Below are 21,968 nucleotides of genomic sequence, written 5' to 3' on the forward strand. Positions count from 1 at the left end.
TTATCCCAGGTGTTCCCATGTGCAGTGGGCAAGCAGGGGGTGCAGTTCAGGTGTTCTGGGGTTTGTGGCTACTCAGAAAGCTGTGGGTTTGACTGCTGGATGAAGCAGGATAACTTTTGCTGTGGCTTACCCTACATTCCTTGTACTTTCAGGTATCTGTACACTGATTTTCCTGATCTCTGACTTGGAAAGCCTCTCTTCACTGCAGTACCTGCTCCCCAGGTGTGTGGACCCAGCCTTAACAAAGCTTTGACCCAAGAAATGCAATCAGATGTAGCTTTTTAGCTTGTCTTTACAATCTCCCACCAGTGCAGCTAGGAGTTGGATGGATCCAATCTCCGATGGATTCAGATGCATTTCCTCCTTCTCCCATCACTTCAGGGTTGGCAGCAGAAAGGTGACCGTGGTTTTAAATGAAATCAAAATGTTGCTCTCATCCTCTTGTGTCCCTAAAACAGTTTAGTGCCACTGTAATTATTAGCATTCTCATTAAGAACAGTTTAGCTAAAAACCAACACACAAAGACGCAGTGACTTCATCAGAGCGATGCAAATCCAGATAAAGCAGGTTCCTAATTCACTTCCATGCTCTGAAATAAATCCTCAGAGCATCAATTACTGTATCTCTTGTAAAGCAATTACTATCAGCCTCCATTGCTCCCCTTTACACATTTTAATTTAATCATCATTTTTGCTTTAAAATACAGGGTAAGGAGTTTCACAGTTCCTCAGGAAGAACTAAAGCAGACAACAACAAAAAACCCCTGTAAAAGCAGAAATTACTTTCTTTTGTAATCCGGTTGATTAGACTCATGTATAATCATACACAGCAGGTGGGAAGATTAACATTTCACTAATTCCTAGTGGTCATTACTGCAAGGAAATTTAATCTGCAGAGTTCACAAGGATTGCAGTTGCATGCTGGTAAAGCTCATTTAAAAGACAGAGCAAAAACAACACAACTTTGTATTCTGGAATCCAGTTTTCCTCTGAACTCTTTTGGCCTGCAGGCAATACACATACACCAGGATCTTCTACTTAATTGAGAAATAGATTTGTATTGATCAGGCCCACTTAACAAGCACATTCAGACCTGTTCCTGCTCTCAGTTACTCGGGTGGGGGATGCAGGCAGACCCCAGAGGGTTGAGCTACCTGATAAAACAGATATTTTTACAGCAAATGCATTTTTCTGTGTGGGGGCTGCACCAGTACACAACACTGAGAGTGAGTTCTCATATTTGGATCAATTCAGAGTAATTCTGCTGAAGTTGAACAACTTATTAATTTCTTCCTATGAAAACAAAATGTGACATAATTATTGTGATCAGGTTCTGCTTCACTAACCTGGATGGGGATTACTCTAAAATAAAATGCCCAGCAGCTCAGTGAGCAGGTTCTGGTCATCTGCCACTCCTGCACCTCTGATCTCTGCACTCCTTATTTCCAGTTGCTCCCAGCAGGAGCCTTTCCAGCCACGTCCAGTGCTGCAGCTCAGGGTGGTCTGGGACTAAGCTGGGATTGCTTGAAGGGACAAGTTGGGGCTCTGCTTTTCACTTGTGTGGGGTCTGGCTGGGATTGAGCTGGTCTCTGTCTCCCACGAGGGAGATGAAAGGGCAGAAGGGAAGGCAGAGCTAAGCCTAAACTGGACAGGATTTCTGAGTGGGAGGTGGAAGCAGATCCCAGGGAAGCACGGCCTGATTCCTTGTGCTGCACCTCCTGCAGATGCCAAAGGCACAAACCCATCAGGAAGCTGGAGAAGGATGGGGAGGAAGAGTTCAAACTGGGCACGTTGTGCTCAGTGTTGTGTATTTGGCTGGGAACTGGGAGCTATTCCCACAGATAACAACATCTCCCTGCAAATGAAGCAAGGGGTTATGTTCGATTGAACGTGATTGAAATCGCATCCCACAGACAAGCAGGGAGTGGGAAGGAGGGAGCCCTGAAGGAGCCCCCTCACTCCTGCCCTCCTGACGCTGGGCATGTCCCATCTTTGGGTTAAAAGGATGCCCAGGAGCCCCGTGGGGCTTCAGGGAGCACGAAGCCAACAGGACAGCGTCAAGGAGCTGACACTAACGAGGATAACAAAGTTAATGAGTCAACAACGAGGCAAGTTAGGCCATCGATACACACGGTAACAAGCACCCCTGAATCACCAGGGATCTGCTGCTGTAATGATGCTGATGTGAGAGCAATGGCCCTGAGCTATTTCAGACCACGTACACTGAATTTTGGCTGACGCTTATCAGTTTATATGCAGGGAAATTTATAGCACGGAACTGAAATGAAACAGTGCTTTGGACAGGGAAAAATGGATTGCAGGTGCAAACAAGCATGAAATGAAAATCTACTAATGAGTTTCCATTAGCAGCTAAATACATAATCGAATAATTTTTAGCCAACATAGAGCAATGAGAAAATCAATTTATTCCTCCTAAGTACTTCTCTATGGATTGATGCTCTAGCTCAGCTGAGGCTGGTTTTGTTAAGTGAGAGCTGAGCTTGGGATTCAGCTAAAGCAGAGCATGGGTTTGCTTCTCCTGAGTATGAATGGAATGTATTTTCCTTGGAAACCCTAAATATCATAAGGTAAAATACGTATAGTTATATATCTTCATTAAAAATGGAGTATTTCCATCTGAAAGCTAAAGAATAAAATATTCCAGGAAGATAGAGCAGCACTGGCACATAATTGACTCAGAAATACCCATCAGTGAAGTAAGGCGTGTTCTTCACTGCTCTTGAAGCAACAGGATCCTCAATTTCCTTTCTTTTTGCCTTAAACTGCCTCTGCTCTGGATTCCCTTTGCCTGGTGTTTCACACCTGATTCAGTTATGGGAAATATTTTTCTTGAGGCCCTGGCACAGGGTGCCCAGAGCAGCTGGGGCTGCCCCTGGATCCCTGGCAGTGCCCAAGGCCAGGTTGGACATTGGGGCTTGGAGCAGCCTGGGACAGTGGGAGGTGTCCCTGCCATGGCAGGGGTGGCACTGGATGGGCTTTAGGGTCCCTTCCAACCCGAACCAATCTGGGATTTGTGTTCAAATTCAATATAAAACACACTTCAAAATACCTTGTTTTCCTAAGAACTTGTTTCTATCTGTGAACTTGAAACCAAAAAGAGATGTAAATTGTCTGGATGTGGCTGGAATTTCAAAAGCTCGTTTAACTCATTTTGCCTAAGAAAACGCCCATATTTTGGACCCATCTAAAGGCAATTTCCCATTTCCAGCTGGCTTCCTATCAAACCTTAGCATGCTCTACAGCAGGCAAATGAGAAAATAAGTATTTCCATGTCTTTCTGCAGAGCTGGGAATGCTGGGGGAGCCTGGAGATCCCCACGAGGTCTCCCTGAGTGCACCCACCTGGATGCCCTGGGCAGGTGAGTGGTGACAAGTGAGAAACCAGGCACACAAGAAAGTCAAAGATTAGTCAGGAAACACCCTCTCTCCACAGCCTCTTTAGCTGCACCCTGCAGAGCCAGCTGAAGGGGATCTTCCTTCCCATCTCCCTCTAAAACTCTAAATGAGAAACAAATAAAAGTTTATATGCTTCTATAGCCCCTGCCATAACCCCGTGTATCAGGCAGCTTCCTTTATCTCCCACCGGCTGGAAATCTCACATTTTCATTGCCTGAATCACCAGATGCATCCATCAACCCTGACAAATGCTTCCAAACCACTAAATCACACCACTCCATCTCAATGGGCTACATAATCATTGTCAGGCCGACAATAAATTTGGGAATATCTCTGTTCCACACTCCAATATCTCCAGCTTCTAGCAGGGCTGAGAAACTGCAGCAGGAAAATGGGATCCTAAGTTATGTTTAAGAGTTTTTTGGTCTCTCAAAAATTTGATAAACTCATGAATTTCTGTCAGGCTGGTTTATTTTTAGAAAAAAAAAAAAGGGTCGTTTTTCTACCCACAGGGATAACTTGTGGAGTAAGAGATTTTTTCCAAGAATAAGGTTATAGCTTAGTAAGGACAAAAATATAGAAGGGGAGAACTATTTCCTGCTCTCCTGGGGAGAGCCTGGCATTCCAGAGGACGCCGAGCTGCCCAAGGGTGGCACTGGGAGGGGATGGCAATATCCCTACAGCTTCCAGAGGGCAGGAACGCAGCAGAGCATCCCCTGCTGGCTCTGTGTGACAGGACCTGCACCCACAGGGCAGTGCCAGGACAACGCCAAGGCCATCGCAGGTCAAACTTTGGGATTGCTTACAAAAAAGGAAAAGTTGGGCTCTGGACACACGAGCAAAATGCCCTGAGGATGCCATAAATCAGCTGAGCTGGGAGACCCTCATCTCCCGTGCACTGAAAGCCAGGCCGTGCAAGGGAACTTGATAACCTTAATTAACGAGCTCCTCGTTGTGTTCCTGCAGAGCTGGGTGAGGGCAGGGAAGTGCTGCTGCCTCAGATAACCTGGGTTTATCCAGGGCCACACACAGATCCTGCTCCCAGCACAATCCAGGAGCACACACAGATCCTGCCCCACTGTGCCATAAACTGGTTTTACTTCCTTGGAGCTGCTCCATGGTCAGAGTTTAAACAGACGTTTAAATCCCAGAATCCCAGAATGGTTTGGGTTGGAAGGGACATGAAAGTTCATCCCATTCCACCCCCTGCCATGGGCAGGGACACCTCCCACTGTCCCAGGCTGCTCCAAGCCCCAGTGTCCAGCCTGGCCTTGGGCACTGCCAGGGATCCAGGGGCAGCCCCAGCTGCTCTGGGCACCCTGTGCCAGGGCCTGCCCACCCTCACAGGGAACAATTCCTTCCCAATATCCCATCCAGCCCTGTCCTCTGGCAGTTAAAAGCCCTTACCCCTTGTCCTGTCACTCCATCCCCTGTAAAAAGTCCCTCTCCACCCTTCTTGTTTCATTCTAAAACAGGTTTCATAGAAGATGCAGGAATATAAACATTTCCTCTTCAATGCTTCTAACCCAAATTCAGAAGCCTCGTGTCTGTGTGTGGGATGCTCTGTGGGAATGTAGGAAGTCTTTGTTTTCAGTTCATCCATGAATCTTGATGTTTTAAAAGTGTATTTATATGCACCTATTTTCCTCCACATTGTGCCCAAAGCAAGGATCCCACTCATTGCTCTGCAGCCTTACAGCATTTCCTTAGCTGAGTGCTATTTATTACATTTTTAATTTTGAGGCAGGTCAAAAAGGAGACTTGCCCGGGATTTTCACTGGGTTTTTGCCACCCAGTTCCCCCTGAAGCTGAGTGTGTGATTTTGCTGTAGGAAAAAAACCCCAAAAAACAAACAAACAAACAAAAGCTGATTTTGCAAGAATGCAAAACCTGTGCTGCTATCAGTGGGAGTTGTGTGTCTGGAGTGATTAAAGACCACAGGCACTGGTATGGAACCAGCCTGGGGTCTGGGGTGGGTGTGCTGAGCTTCCAGAGAAATTCCCTGCAAGAAGGGCTGTCTCAGGTACTCGGGGAAGAAGGATCTCTCAAATTGTCATGCCCGTAGATAACTTCCACTCCTAGTTTTCCCCCAACATCACCTGATTTACTCCAGTGATAACTCCAACGTGCCGTATAAACATTTATTTCTTTGACAACCCAGTTTGCTGTTAGAAAAATGTCCAGAGCTGGGAGCTGTTATGGCAAGTGACAGGTAAAAACCCAGCATGCGCAGCCCGACTCTGTGCAGGATCTGCACTTGTAATGCCTGAGCAGTGCAGCACAAGTCACAACCCACAGCCACCTCCTCGCACTGCGGGAGCCACCAGGGACAGGCCAGGCAGGTTCTTTCCAGCTTTTGTCAGGCTCAGTGCTAACAGGGCTGGGATTGAACTCTCTGAAATGTTTCTCAGTGCTAAGGACTCGCAGAAATGATCCTTGCAGACCGATTGCCCCCCAGACCAATTTTGCAACCCGCTGTTTCACCCAGGTTTTCCTGTCACAGGCATCACAAAGTGACACCTGAGCCCGAGGCTCCTTTGGTGTGAGGAGCAGCCAGGAGCTGGGCAGGAGGGGACTTTCCCAGCTGGGGATCATGAAAGAACATCTTCATTTCCCAGCCAGACTCCGAGGTAAGGGTGTAAACCAGCCAGGCACAGCGCCAGGGTGAGCAGGGCTGTCTGCTGCCATCCTGAACCCCCCAGAAAAGGCTGCTCCAGGTGGAGCAGAGCTTTGCCTCATCTTGTTGTTGAACAGACATTGGGTGCTCAGGGTCTCTGTGCCTGTGGAGCCACAACCTGCAGCTGGAGCTTCATTCACAAACATCCTCAGAGGCTCCTGTGCCATCAAACCCAGGAGGATGGGTCTGGCAGGCTCTCCCCTCCTCCCTGAGTGCTGGCGGGGACTCAGGAGCAGCAGCCATGGATGGGAAGGGTGCAGGGCTGCTCCAGACCTGCTGGAACACAGACACCTCTCTGGTGCTTCATCAGTGCTTTCCACAGAAAGAGCATTTTGGAAGGAGCAGAAAAATGCTTTGTGCAATTAAAAATACCCAAAAGGACTCGGGCTGGTAGGATGTAAAGAACTAAATGCCCAAATCAGCTTTCTCTTCCTGGAAGAGATCCACAGCACAGATGCTGTTGGGTGTTTTGTCTTTCCCGTGGCTCTGTCCTGTCCTTCCTCTGCTGCCTGGACCTCCTGCTCTGCCCTGACACTGCAGTGCCACACTTGATTTATCCAAATAATGGTCTTTTGAAGAAAAATGCCCCTTTGCTCAGTGCTGAGGGATGGCTGAGTCAGGGAAAGCAGCGCTGGGACGTTTTCCTGGGAGGTTGCTGTGTCCAGTGCTGGTCAGGCCCTGGTCCAGCTCATCCCCTGGGAGCTGCTGACGCTGCAGACCCTCAGGCTGCAGCTTTTCCTGTTAAAAACCCCACAAACAACCTCCCTCCCTGCAGGATGAAATAGGAACTTGCATTTTTCCTGATTTCCATGAAGCAATCCATTAACTCCGGGATGCAAAGTAGCTTTTCCACACGGGCAGCCACCCAACCCAGACGTGATTTCCAAGCGAGATCGTCCTTAATGGGATGGTGCATGGGATTGGCAGGTTTGGGAAGCTGTGGAGAACGAGATTGTTGTCACTTAGATGGGCCCAGAGAACCCCATCTGTATTCTGGGGATGTTTGGGCCAGGGTGGGTGTGCTGTGATCCCTGTCAGGCGCTGCAAGTGCAAACCTTCACTTCTGTTTTCATGAAAATCAAATCTAGATCATAAGGAGGCAGCTCTATTGTTGGCACCTGGTTTGCTCTGTTAAAATACATCTTTCTTTTTTAAATTAATAATTGTAATAGACATTTATTTACGTGGAATGCTCACACTTACTGCTCTGACTTTTCCCAGGGAAATAATTATAATAAAAGGAAAGGAAGTGACCTCAGTACTGGCCAAATGCAGCTACCATTAGTGAGACACAGCTTTGCAACTGGGCAAAACATTCTGCCTTGCAGGAGCTTCAAGAACAGTTTTATTCCTTTGAACTAAATGATTTTTGAATGAAAAGCATTAATCAGCCACTGCTGAAGAACATTCAGCTGTTCTTTCTGCTGGTGCCAAAAGGAATCTGCTCCTTTTACCTCTACAAAGATGCTGGAGCAGAGTTTTTACTGGAATCCTGTTTTGCTCAAAGGCTTGTGCTTAGAAGTTTGTAAGAGGTTGAGGAACTGGGCGTGAGGTGCAGGCCACTGCATCCAGCCAGGACAAACTGAGTCTGCTTGGGGGTTTTGTGTTCCAAAAACGAGTCATGAGGCACTTTTTGATATGATTTAGTGGGCAGAAGGTATTTGGGTGAAGGCTGGACTTGGAGGGCTTTTCCAGCCTGAAGGATTCTGTGACTCTGTGGATGCACTGAACCCCTGAGGCTGCTGCAGCCCAGCTGTGCTGGCTCTGTCTTTCCCCAAACCCCCCACGTGTGACAGCTCCCATGGATTCGGTACCTGGTGTGGTGGTGATGGACAAACTCCAGAGCAGACACCTGACACTGAGAGCAGATCTCCAGAATTGCCTTCTCTGGGGGGGGTTGAGCTCTTTGGGTGTTGGGGCTGTGTGAGGACAAATTATAACAGAAATAAATAATGATGTGGGAGGTGTCGAGGTGGTCTGGGAGAAGGAGGCAGGAGTGGGAGTGGATAAAAAAAAATGTAATTTTTTCAAGCCAGCTCAGCAGTCCCCTGTGTGCAGCCTAATTTCAGAGATAATTGGTACATGATTTCCTGAGTGGAATCTTGTGTTATCTGTGCCCTGCAAACCAAACAAAGCCCTGGCTAATTCCGGATAACTGGGGGGGATTCCGTAGTTACCCTGCAGTGAGAGGGGGGACTGGGGAACGATCTTTAAAGATCACATCAGCTAATTCGGAGCTGCTGGCAGTTAAAGCAGCCTGGTCACCAAGGGGCTGTGAGCAGCAGCAGCCTCGGTGAATTCCAAAGGCAGGGAGAAGGGAAATGCTGCTGATCTCGCCTTGGTGCGCCAGGATCAGCCCTGAGCTGAAGGAAAAGCATGAGAGAATTCACTGCTTTGTGTGCAGAACTACTCCTCAACCCTCTAAAGGGCTCAGAGAGCTCCTCCTTGAACAGGAAGTGTGGGGCAGGTTTGGGAATTACCATCCAGATCAGGCTCAACAGGACATTTGGGAATGCTGGGAGCTGCTGGGCACTCGATGGGCAGGAGGTAAAAAACCCCACAATGGAAAAGTACCAACGCTCGGGAGATGCTGCTGCTGTTTTCCCTGTTTTCCAGTGTTCTCCTGGCTTCAGGTGGGATTCTCCACTTCAATGAAGCCTTTGGGTTGGCTGATGGAGGGAGAAGGATGGAGTCACATTTCTCTGTGCTTCCCAGGAGAAAGACAGGAACAATCCCAAACTCCTCTCCAAAACCAGGTCCTGGGAGCTCAGTAGGCTGAAATAACCTGATGAAGACCCACAATTCACCCAGCAAAACCAGGTAAATGATTTTCAGCTTACTCAAAATGATTATAGTGGATTTAGACAAAATTTGTTGAAGAAGTCTGAGCAAGAAGGAAAGAAAATGATCAGAAAAACCAACAGCTTTGAGATGTTTCTGATTTTTGTTTGAAAATGGTGCTTCCATTTCACAGGTAGCACCAGCAGGTCAGAATTTATTCCCAATTTAACCAGTCCTGTGGTGTTTAAATTCAATAAAAAGGTAAAACTCTCCTAGAAGCTGTTTTTTAAAATCCTGCTCCCTCTTTTTTGAAGCCTGGAAGGTAGATAAAATGCAGTTCTCAGCAGAAGGATGTAATTGGGAGGAACTGTAATGGATGGGCCGTGTTTCTTTTTGATGTTCCCATTGATCAGCACTGCTCAGATGATTTTTCTAATCCATAACTCAGGAACATGAAGGAATTGTCACTTAATTCTTTGGGTGTTTGTGTTTCACCTCCTAAGAAAACAGACTCTGGCCTTGATTCGGGTTGTTCTTGCACTGTGGTGTAAAGTGGGGAAGAATCACCCAACTCTAGTGGGGTTTTTTAATTTAAATTTTCCTCACATTAACCAAAACAGTTGTGTGATTTCTTTTTTATGTCTGACTTTGGTGTAAGAAAACTCCATCTAATACCTTCTGCTCCAAGAATGTGCTTTCAACCCGTGGAGCAGTAATTAAGAGATGATTCCCCCCCTCCTCTCCACTGGAGAGGCAGCTTATGTTGAAAAACCAGCCCTTCACAAGGAGGAAAAACCATCTGTCCTCTCTCTTAGGAAAGAGATCATTTTTTTATGCTCACATTAGTTGAACCTCCATGTAATAACTTGTTTCCATAAGGAAGGCACCCAGCAGGATGAATTTCCATGCCCCTAATTGACACAGCTCTGATGGCAAAGCTGCCAGAGGAGCTCTGGCCACAGCTGTTGGGAAGATCGGGGAGTTGCAGTCAGATGCTTGACCAGCCCTGGGACCACGGGTACAGAATCCCTCTGGAATTGTGGATGTGCAGAAAAAATGTCCTGGTGGTTAAAGTGCTGCTTTTTCTGACAAAACACCTTCCCTGCATGGCCAGCTCCTGCCAGGTCGGGATCTCTTTGAATTTCATTATCTCAGCTGAAACCAAACGCCCTGGGCAAGAATTTCTAAAGAGAAAACACTGAAGACTTTGAGGATCTCACATAAATCTCTTCTGGATCCATATAAGCTCTGAGTAGGGGGGAAACTGGGTCCCAGAGAGAGCTCCTGGCTTGGAGAAAAGGGGGAACACTCAAACCCTGGGGACAGGTACTCGAGTTCCTCACTCTGTTTTGATAAGAGAAGGAAAAATTATGCTCCTGCTTGAGGAAATGATGGTGATCCAGAATTCAGAATAACAGTAATTAATAAATAATGAGGGGAATTGTGAAGAAAATGAGTTTTTCAAGGACTCTGAAGAACGTATTTGGAGCTGAGGTCTGGAACCTGCAGGCAGAGAACTACAACCTTCATCCAACTGCACATTGATCAGAGGTTTGGTAATTAGCTGCTTCTAAAATGTCTTTTGCAGCTGATCTGATATTAATGAAGTGGTTTGGAGCAATACTTTCCACTGGTTTGAAGAAAAAGGAGGAAAAAGGTGATTTGTTCTATCAGACTGTCTTCAAGCAGCAGTTTTTTAAGGCTGATGTATTTGTAGTGTGGGTTTGTCCTGCTGCTTACCCCTGCTTTTCCATTTCTTTATCAAGGACTGACTAATAATTCTTCATAACGGCCTTTTGGGTGTTTTTGGCATCTATTTTTGCCCCGAAATCTCCTCATCCTTCTCCCTTTAGGAATCCTCTCAAATCCCTCTCCATGCTCAGACACTTGAGGACAAGCTGTGGCCATTGTGTAAGTGCAGAGCACAATCCAAATGGAAATGAAAACAATTAAAAATACATGACAAGCAGGTATTTAGAGCCTGGATTTCTTAATGGTTCATTTCCACTTTTTGACTAAATTAAGTGTTGCTTTCATCTATTTTTAAAGGAATGTCTATTCTCGGTCGGGAGCTGCCCTGTTCCATCTGTTCCTTCGATGGTTTCGCTTCATCCCAAGTACAGCCCCACTGGCTGTGGCAAAACCACGAGTTTTTATGGCACCACAGATGAGGATTCACACAAACCAGGGCTCTGTTACCTCCAGGACCCTTTGGAAAGTCCAGTCCTCTGCAGTTAATGACTATTCCCATTACTGCCATGGTCCTGGCACTTACGGGATGGATTTTGGGACCTGCTGGAAGGTGTGGAGGCTGCGAGTGCTGCCTGTATCAAACCCATTCCTGGTAATCCAAGACCCAGCCTGTGCTGTGCTGAAATTCCTGTATCTATGGCTGGAATTCCACTTCCATTCCCATATCTGTGGCTGGAATTCTGCTTCCATTCCCATATGAATGGCTGAGCAGGATGATAGGAACTGGTCACAGGGCTCTTGGCAGTCGCTCTGCTCCCACCTTGGGAGTCTCATTCTCATTGTCTGACAATCAGGGACTGGGAGAACAAAAACTTGAGGTTTTTTGCCTGTTAATGACAGGCAAAATGAGAGGACTAATGACTGTAAAATGCAGCATGTGAAGAAGATATTTGCATGTCCCTCACTCTTTTGGGTGGCTCAAGTGGATGTGGATCACGGATCTGTCTCCTTTGATATAACAGGTATTGGGACTGGAATTCTGAAGATGTCATGGATTCAACCCCTTACAGGCAGGATGGGTGCAGGTATGGATGCCCTGCTGCCCTTGGGCATTCCTGGCTCCACAGCCTCTCCAGAGGCAAAACCTCTGCTGCAATTCCCAGGCTGGGAGACAAATATCCCTTGGCGGCTTCCCACGAGTCCGTATTGATCAGGGCAGCGCTGCCCTTTTGTTTCGTGCTGAACAACCCAGAGTTTGGAATTGAGACCTGTCAGGAGCTGAGGGCCTTAACAGAGCAGGCTGGCAGGAAGAGGGCTATAAATTTCCCAGGAATTCACGCCATGGTTAACACTGGGGAGGAACAGGCTGCACACAGACGGCCCTGCCATGCAAATCCCGATCGATGTGCTGACAAATACCCTGCTGCATCCTGCTGCCTCACTCAATATTTCTTCAAATAGACGGAATTTAGGAGGTAGGGCAAGGCATAACTTTCCACCTGAAGTGATGCATGGGTGGGAGGTATTGTGGAACTAATCAGGAGTGGATGGATGAGCTTTGTATCTGCCTCACTGTTTATTTCACATATCTGCTGCTAAACTGTATTCAAAAGGCTCTAATTGAAAAGGGACCTGCTTGACATGTGAAGCACCATTTGTCCAGTGTGTATTCTGAAAAGGCAGTACGATATCCTGGGGATAAATCCAGGAATTGACAGGAATCTAGGTCAATACATTTATGCAGGAAAACAGGAACCCCCTTCAAGCAAGTTCCCCTCAAGCCCCACAACTCCATCAGGCGTTGCCCAGCATCTCCACCCTTCCACAGGGCTTTTCTGGAGCACCCAACTTTTCATGCCCTTCAGTGCCAACCAAACTCTGCCTGAAGATCCCCCTCAGCTCCTCAGGTGTCTCCAGCTCTCTGTCCTTTGCCACTGTTGCCCAGCCCAGCCCCAACCACCCCCTGCTCCTCTGTGCTGAAGCAGAAGACAGTGTCTGCAGAGGTGCAGAGGCTGCCAAAGGTGATGGCCGAAGTGTTTTCATCTTTGCTGCTTGCTGTTGGACAGTGAGAAAAATCAGGGAAAAGGAGATACTTGATGTGCAAAAGGAACCTATAAAGTAGGTTTTCCAGAGCAGCTGTGGCTGCCCCATCCCTGGATGGTCCAAGCCCAGGCTGGGTGAGATTTGGAGCAACCTGGGATGGTGGAAGGTGTCAGGGGTGGGACTGGATGAGCTTTATGTGGAGGGGACTTCCCCACTTTTGGACACTCCAGGAGGGAGCTGGCTCTGCTGGAGGGGGATTCTCACTGAGCTCCCACTGCCGTGTGAACTGGGAATTTGGGGGAGGTTTGGGGGGGTGACAAACATGCACTGCAAGGAGAAACTTGGACTGACACTTGACAACTCCTCTGTTTTGTAAATTCCAGAGGAATTTGAATTGCATGGTGGTTTTTCACTTGCAAATGTTGCAGACTTGTTATTTTTCCCTTATATTTTAAGCTTATAGCATTGCATAATTTTTATAACTCTGTCCTTGTGGAGGAACAAGCAGAGAGCAATATCTCTGGAATAATTCCCTTGCAACAGCAATCTGCTTTTGCCTGCAGACAAAATAATCCAAACCACGTTAATAGTTTTAATTTGCAGTGGTGTAAGAGCTGGTGCTTCTGGAAAGGTGATCTTTAAATCTGTGGTAAATTCTGATTCCTCCAGAAGAGCTGTGTGGGAGCTCCAGGTTTGTTAGCGGAGCAAAATATTGGAGCTACAAAGATTGTTTGGAAATACCTTATGGAAGAGTAACTGGAGTAACCAAAGCAGATGTTAAACTGGAAGGACTGCAGTGGGGTTTGGTCCTGGGCAGGTTGATGCTAAGGGAGGGCAGGAGAAGCCAAATGCTTGAGGAGGGCTGGAAGGGAATATCAGACAATGGCAGGAGATGTTTAGATAAACAATAAACAACTGCTGAAGGCAGGCATTAAGAGATGAGTGGGAGAGAGATGTAAAAAGAAATGGAAGCGGGGAAGAAAAAGGTTGTAATGGAACGCTGAGAGGATGTGGTCAGCCTGTGCCAGTGGGATTCCTTTTGGTGCCATCAGGGATCGGTGGCTCATGGGACTGTCCCCAGCTCCTGGGGCAGGTGACACACCCAAGGCCAGCAAGAGGCTGCTCCAAACTGGTGGTGGAAAACACAAGTAAAATTGAAACTCATAAATGTTATGGTGGAGAGGAGGAGAGAAGAAAATGTTTTTTTTTTTTCTTAATGCCAGCTGGCGCCTTGTCTTACGTGGAAGAGGAGGAGGAGGAGGTGGTGAAAGAGGAAGGAGGGAGGAGGTTGATTCTCCCATGGGAGAGGAGGAGGATGGGAAGTTGCTGAGGAAACCATTGGATTTCCTGGCATGATGTGATGGGGGAATTGGACCATCTCTCGATAGCAACAAAAATGCCTTTGCACAAAATTCCCATGTTTTCCTGGTTCAGAATAAGTCAGGGGAGCTGAGGGAGTTCTGTGGCCTCAGAAAGGAACTGGGATAACAGAGCTGTGGCCTCTAAGGTCCTTGGAGGCAAGACAAGGTGAGCAGAGCATCCCCGCTCTGCATCCGCCCCGCTGAGATGTGGCAGTGACACAGGAGGGACAGCACTGGAGCAACTCCCCGGGATTGTTTCCCTTCTCTTGTCATTGCCCTCCCCTGCAGCAAATGCCCTCAGGATACTGAAAATAAACAGCTTCTCTTTTCCTATCATTTCCCAACAACGCTTCAATTTCTGGGAGCCTCTGCCCATCCAGGAGCACGAGGCCCCAGAGATGCCCCCACACCATCTGCTGGTGCCTGGCTTTGGCATTCCAGGCTCTTGGCAATCCCCTCCAAAGCATTTCGGTGGGAAAAGCCCCATTTCCCCTCCTTTCCCAGACTGGAGCTCTCCCATTAATGGCCCCATTCCTGTCTCTGCCGTGTGCAGTATAAATCCCACTTTAGCTTTGTGAGATCTTCACTGGGCTCTGTGGGCCATTGTGCAGTCATTCCACTGCTGCTGGGAGCATTTGGAGCCCTTCCTATTATTTGTCTTTATTCTAGGGAATAAATGCACGGCATTTGCTGCAGATGTGCCTCTTCTACTGAAAAAATTCCCCTCAGCATCAGGAATTAGTTCAGGCACAACAGGCAGAGGTGGAAACACACTCTGAAAATTCCACACTGGCTTTTCCCAAACAGCAGTGGTGACATTTTGGATTGACACGATCCAAACCACTGCGGGAGTGCTTTGGGGAGCAGAGCGAGGGGCGGGGGTGCCCCTGCTCCTCAGCTTCCCAGCACTTGTTTTTCTGGATCTCCTTTGTCCAGGGGATTCCCCCCAGTTGCCACTCTGGCTCCTCTCTGGTGTTTTATTTAGAAAATTAAGTTGCTGTACAGTGTTCAGTGATCGTATTTAACGTGCCCTTGGATAACATTTAAATGTGGCACAGCAAAGCAAGCTGGGAGGAACCTCTCACACTGAGGCGAGAGCAAACTCATTTACAAAAGTACTTCAGTAGGAATTAAAATAAAATATCTGTTTTCCACATTCTGATCCTCGTTGTCATTAACTTACTCCAAACCCCACTTGGTATTTCAAACTGGAGTAAATCATTGTGTCTTCCAATTAACTTCCATCCTCCAGACAACATAATGGGACTGATTTCATTCAACTCCGTTGTTTAATAAACATCTAAACAATTCTCTATCTCTGAGCCACACAGAAATGTGCACTTCTGGTATACTGAGCACGAGGTAATGGGAAAAAGGAAAATTACTGGAGAGAATTCATCTTGGGTTTGGTTTCTCAGCTCACCCTGGGAGCGATGGGCAAGGCCAGGGAATGAGCTGCTCTCCCAGCAATATTTCCAAGGAGAAAGTATTGCACTCCTGTTCCAAACCCTGGGATTTTTGGCTGCCTAAGCAAAGGCACTGCAGGGGGCAGCTGGAGGCTCAGCAACCCAGAGGGGGCAGGGATGTAGCAGTGACAATGAAATATGATGATTTCTATCACAGAGACAAGGTAGGAGCTGGGATGCTGGGACAGGGGTTGGAGACGGGCTGTGTTCTGGGATCAGCCGTGGGCATGTGCAGAGCACCCAGCTAAATTTAAGGAGTAAGAGCCACCAAAGTGATGTGAGCTGAGCAATGCTGCAGTAAGAGAACTGTGCTGGTAAATTATTCAGTGCTTAAAACCAGAGAGAGCGTGGATGAAGGGGCAGAGATGTGCTGCTGGTGTCCCAGCAGAGGCTGCAGCACAGGCAGCAGGACAAGGACAATGACCCCCGCTGAGGGTTCTGCTGAAGTGGGCAGGTTTGTACCGCTGGCCCTGGTTACAAGGTGGGCAACACCGTGTAACAAGTGAATTATCCTGCTGCTGTCACTGCAGAGGGCTCTGTGTGCCCACAGGGTCCTGCATGGCTGCTGTGGGACAGGGCTGAGTGCTGGTGGATGACCTGGAAAGGGAATACTAACACTGAGGAGAAGTCATTCTGCCTGATTTTTCCTTTTGAATATTCTCTCCAGCAGAGTGTTAGCAGATGCGTAATCAGGGAGGAGAAAGACTGTGGTGTCACTTATCACAGACTGGTTTGGGTGGGAAGGGACCTTAAAGCTCATCCAGACACCTTCCACTGTCCCAGGCTGCTCCAAGCCCCATCCAGCCTGGCCTTGGACACTGCCAGGGATCCAGGGGCAGCCACAGCTGCTCTGGGAAACCTGTTCCAACCCTGTTATCAAACTGATGGCACTTGAGCCTGGAATTTCAGCTTCTATGGCCTTTTCCAGCAGAGCCTTTGAAATGAAATGGGCTAAATCTATTCAAATAACAAGTGTCTTTGAGGAACACAATCTCCTCAGAGTATTCCTAGAGGAGGAAAGAAAAAAGAATGGATTCCTTGAACTCTTTGCTAATTACGGACCTGGAGCTGGGCTGTGGTGTGTGCACCCCAGCCTCTGAGACAGAGGGTTCTGGTTGGCATCACCCACGATCAGGAGCATCAGGCTGAGCACTGTGGAAATCCTTCTGTTCCATTTTATGCCTGACAGCAAAAATGAGCATTTATTCCTGAAGTAAGGAACTCCAGCACTGCCTGAGCTGAGGTAAGGCATCTACAGAGGCCGGGCTGCAGTGGAATGCAAACAGGGCCATACTGGCAAAACTGAGGAGTTAATTTAGTGGGGCATGCTCTGATGTTTTTCCCAGATGTGTTTGCAGGGCCATTAAAAGCTGTGTTTAATCTCAGCTCCATTTGCAATCTGATGCACATTATGCTGCTTCCACACAGAGCAGGAGCCGTTAATGGCACTGGATGGCTCTGCCCCTCTAGGACAGGCTGGATGAGGTCTCTGTGTCCAGGGCTGCTCTTCCAGGGCACTCTGGAGACAGCTCTGACCCCAAGCCCAGCTGGGCTGAGGGCTGCTCCATGTCTGTGTGTACCACACTTGCATGCCAGCATTTGTGACTGAATAAAAACTTCCCTGAATTAGTAATGACGTTTTTATTTTTAAGGGAGTCAAGCTCAGGCAGCATTTTAAAAAATGAATCATGATTTTAGGTGATTTCTTTCTGCTTGGATGCTCAGAGCTGCCTGAATATTGTCTGTTAGAGCTGCTGCAAACTTCTGTCTCTAATGGAGGTGCTCACACTCACTAAACTGTTTGGCAAACACTGGCTGTCGTGTCTCATCCTCCTGATTAAATTCCATATTTGCATTTCCTTGGATATACAAAGAAAAAGCAAATCAGCAATGAACAGCACAGTTAGAGCAGGAATCAGCAAACAGGGATAGAGGAATAACTGCTGGTCTGGAGACGACACGCTGCAGAGCCAGCCACGCATGCAGGCCCTGTGCAGCAGAGCATTCCCATCCCACCGAGCATCCTGCATCCCACACAGCATCCCGAGCCACCTGGGGATCCCAGTGCCACTCGGGTGCTGCCACAGGAGCAGTGTGGCCCTGCCCATTCCCTGCCAGGTGTCCCTGGGGATGCACTGATGCACACAAGCACTCCAGCTCAGCACGGCTCAAGTGGAAGGTGCTATGGGGGGTTTCTTTTTTGTCCTTTTCCTCCATTTCATCAGAAGGATGTGAGGGAAAGTTTGATATTTTAGCACTTGGCCTACTATTAGCTAGGGAAATCTAGCAGATGTACTTCATCATCTCAAAGATATGAGCAATCTCCAGCGCTCTGGTATTAATGTGGGGAGATGGACTCAAAGCGTTTTGCTTCAATGGCTCTTAAGAAATTCACAGTTCATTTGCAGTCATTAAAATAATTAGTGCTGTGCTCTGCCTCCTCTAAGGACAGAGCTGGAGGGCCAGCTGCCCTGGGTGTGAGCGAGGGTGTGAGCTCCCAGCACAGTTGCCTCCTCAGCCTGTGATGGGGATGATGCCGATCCCGCCGGAGGCCTGGCGGGACCCAGGGGAAAGCCCAGCTTAAAGTAGGACCCGGGGGCTTCATAGGCTTTGAGGGGTCCCAGCCCTGCAAGGAGCACATGAAAAACTGCCCCACTTGTTTTAATGAGGCTGCTGCTGTAATCGAGAGAGTTCCATAAATAAGTGATTACAGGACTGAGCCAAAACCAATCACTAAGGATTAGATGTGGCTCATGGGGTCAAGAGAAGTCCTTGGTTTTACTGGAGGCAAGGAAAAAAGTCCGTTCTTTGCTGGATCGCATTATGTATCACCTCCACTCCATAAAGAGGTCTTGGAAAATGGGAGTTCACCCAGGGATGCAGTTCAGGTGATGGGAAGGATGTCAGGCACAGGGAGCTCTAGAACTGCACTTCTCTTTCAGTATTGTTTCTGCAACCAGTTCTTATCTAAAAGTCTCTAGTCTTTTTGGAAAAAGCAAAGATATTCTTGCAGTTCTGGTGTTTGGTAGCGAGATCTTGAAGGTATTGCTGTAAATAGGCTTGAAATGGATAGAATTTGGCTCAGGGGAATTGCTGAGGGCGAGCAAAGCTTTTCTCTGCATTGGCACTTTGGGGAGGTGAGGTTTGTAGGGCTGGAGGGCTGGACAGTTTGGGATGGGTAGAAATGGGATATTAGAGCCAGATCAGTGGAACCACAGTGCAAAGGGCATTCAGGAGCATCCATGGGGGCTGGAAAACTGTCAGCCGTTTGTTTGGAACTCAAACCAATGTGAACCAAAGTGAAAACCTCTCTGTTTGCTCCATGACAATGCAGGATCTGAGGGGCCAAGATGTAGCCAGGACAAGGGGAATGGCTTTAATCTAAAGAGGGTAGATTTCCATTGGCTATATGGAGGAAATCCTTCCCTGTGAGGGTGCCAGGCCCTGGCACAGGGTGCCCAGAGCAGCTGGGGCTGCCCCTGGATCCCTGGCAGTGCCCAAGGCCAGGCTGGACATTGGGGCTTGGACAGCCTGGGACAGTGGAAGGTGTCCCTGCCCATGGCAGGGGGTGGAAGTAGAGGATGCACTCACTTTGAGGGATTGGAAAAGTTCAGGTGTTTGGGTAAGTTTCCATTCCCTATTCCCTTATTTAACTTGGGTAAGCATCACCCATTGGAGTTTCAGGAAGGCAGGCTGTGAGTGTGCTAAGAAAATAGGAAGCAATAAAAAAGGCTGTTGAGACACTTATCCAACGCTGGGGGAATTTTCAGAACAGCTGTAGTTGAGTAATTATGAGCAGAACCCCTGTTTCCACTGAATAAATGTATATTAGATTATTCCCTAATGATAAAGATTATTTAAAAGACAAAAGCTATAGAATAATAGACATTAGCAGATGTATCTATTTCCAAAATCCCTGAAACCAGACTTAAATCCTGGGAGTTATTCCTCACCTTTAGCAGAGCTCTCATCAGCTGCAGTGTAAGCCCCAGAGCTGACACTCCAGATAAGTACATGATATAGTTCAGCCCTAAAACTCTTAACAGAAAATACATCAGGACTTACTGTAAAATTTCATGGAGGATTAGAGAAAATATTAAGTCAATAGTTCTTTAGTTATTAGGGGCTTTTAAGGTAATCAATACTTTCCAGCCATGTTAGTGCCCACGATGATAAAAGATGACATTAATATCCAACTCTTCTTTTTGGTATATTTATGTATATCCTTCCTTTAGTCACTCCTGCTGGAATCAATAGCTATACAAAGAATATGGTTATTTTTAAATGGCATCAATATTGATTTACCTGTAACTGCCAGTTTCAAGTGGAGCTGGATTTCAGGAAAAAACCCTTATTTTTTCATACAAAGGGATTACCAATCACCCTAAATCTTTGGAGTACCCCTGTCTTTGCTTATAGTGATTTTCACATTTAGCAGTGTGCTAATGCAGCAAAAACTATTTTAGGATTAATAAATCCTAAAAATAGGATTAATAGGATTAATTCTAACATTTCTTTGGAGTTACATGACATTTCTATGTCCTCAAAGCATTGTGCAGATGTTAATTGAATTTAATTGATATCATTCATTCCCCAAAGTTATATGCATGCAGTTATTAATGGTTTAATTATTTTGTCAATGGAATAGATTCTTTGCCTTTGATTCTGCTCCAGGAGATCCAGACAGTCCTTAGGCTGAATTCTTTTTATTCAGGTGGCTCAGGAATGCAGTTGGTCCAAGGATAAGATTTTGCCCAGGGCATCCTCAGCAGGGATTTTCCCCCTGGTCAGCCTCAGTCTGAGGTCTGAAAGGGATTATTCCTTCCCAAGCACCAGGCTTTGCATGTGGAATGTTTGATAAGTCCATGGTCAGGCCGTTCCTCCAGCCTGGGCAGGGATCTCATGGAACCATGGAATGGTTTGGGTTGGAAAAGAGCTTAGAGATCATCTCATTCCAACTCCCTGGGACTGGAACACCTTCCACTATCCCAGGGTGCTCCAAGCTCCATCCAGCCTGGCCTGGGACACTGCCAGGGATCCAGAGGCAGCCCCAGCTGCTCTGGGCACCCTGTGCCAGGGCCTGCCCACCCTCGCAGGGGAGGATTAAAATTAAATGAGCATTAGAATTAAAGAAATAAAATGATCTCTGAACTGCAAGCACACTGTCCAGTCCTCCCAGTGTGATGCCCTCTGCACACCTGAGCCCAGTGCCTCCTCCAGGCTGCTGCTGGGGACGTGGCAGGGACAGGGCTGCACTTGGAGAGGAAGGATTTTCCCTGCAGCTCCGGAGAGCACGGCCCCGGGAAAGCTCTGCGATGATCAGAATTAATGTCTGCATTGAATGGCAGCCGCCTTTAGTTCTCTTGTAATTAACCAAATCATAAACATCGCCTCTAATTCAGTCAGGAGGGAGCTCTGCAGTGCTCCCTGGGTGTGTCTGGCAGCCAGGGAGTGTCAGGGATAACACAATTCCAGCAGGGCTGCTGGATGGGGCAGTTTTCCTGTCTGACCCTGACTTTTGCCACTCCCAGGAAAGTGCAGGTTTGTTCCACGTGGTGTTTGCTCAGCTCCCAGGGGTGAAGAGAGGATACATTGAACTATTATGGAACCCAAAACTGCATTCTTTTGGCTAAATTTAAATAACATTGGACTACCATTTTCATCTTGTTTCCAACGCACTTGTACATTCTGCTGGAGGTAGGAATGCACACTCTCACAGCCACTGCCAGCTGGAATTTCCCTTGGAAATTAGCTCCCAGATGCCTTAAGATCAGCAAAGCTGTTCCATGTACAATTTGTCCTTTTCTGACCCATTATAAGAAGATGGAAGGAGATCTCTCAGGTTTGAAAATGAAAGAAAAAATAATATCCCCGAATCCACTGTGTTTAGAAGCTTTATTGAGAAACAGACCCAGAATTACTGCAAAACTACTCCCAGAAATGAAATGGTTGGAAAGAGCACGAAGGTGGATGCAGTAGGAAACCAGTGAACCATTTATGCTCAAACCAGTTGCCCCAGTGGCTCTTAGGGCGTGAAGCAGTGGTTATGGAGTAAATCAGCCACAGCACACTCGGAGAGTTTCCAGCAGGGAAACCTGTGAGTCATCCCCAACTTCCTGGAGCAGCATTTCTGGATGCCAGGGTTAAAATCCCACTGTGCCACCAATTACTGCTGCAGAAAGTGTCCTGTCCTTGTGAGCTGTGAAGGTCTCTGGGATGAGGCTCCGCTGTGGTATCGATCCTGGTCCCTCTGGCTGCCGGGGCTGAGCACAGTTAGAGGCACTCAGGAGACACAAGGCTCCTTTTCTCAACTCAGCCTCCAGCTCCCAGCAAATAGGGCATTAAAAGGGAATTACTGTGTTTTGCATTTGATAAAATGGCTGGTCCTCTTCCAGTGGAGTGTCAGGCCCTAATGATGGAGTCAGTGAAAACATGTCTGGTCAGGCCTCTTCTCACTTCAATCCCAGTTTATCTGGGGGGAGAATAAACCATAAAGAAACCACAGAAAACATTGAGCTGCCCTCCCACAATAC

The 21,968-nt window shown here is 47.5% G+C and overlaps 1 long non-coding RNA gene across 1 annotated transcript in view; it reads left to right on the forward strand.

Moving 5' to 3' along the window:
* The window catches only part of LOC116449454, a 129,364-nt gene extending 114,080 nt beyond the window's left edge, over positions 1-15,284 (forward strand). Inside the window, exons 14-17 of the long non-coding RNA XR_004242387.1 lie at positions 153-222; positions 3,304-3,378; positions 5,919-8,912; positions 10,923-15,284. This is a non-coding gene — a long non-coding RNA (uncharacterized LOC116449454). The remainder of the gene's footprint in view (positions 1-152; positions 223-3,303; positions 3,379-5,918; positions 8,913-10,922) is intronic.
* The last annotated feature ends 6,684 nt before the right edge of the window (positions 15,285-21,968 follow it).

Source organism: Corvus moneduloides, chromosome 11, assembly GCF_009650955.1.
Source record: "Corvus moneduloides isolate bCorMon1 chromosome 11, bCorMon1.pri, whole genome shotgun sequence".
NCBI classification, from domain to species: Eukaryota; Metazoa; Chordata; class Aves; order Passeriformes; family Corvidae; genus Corvus; species Corvus moneduloides.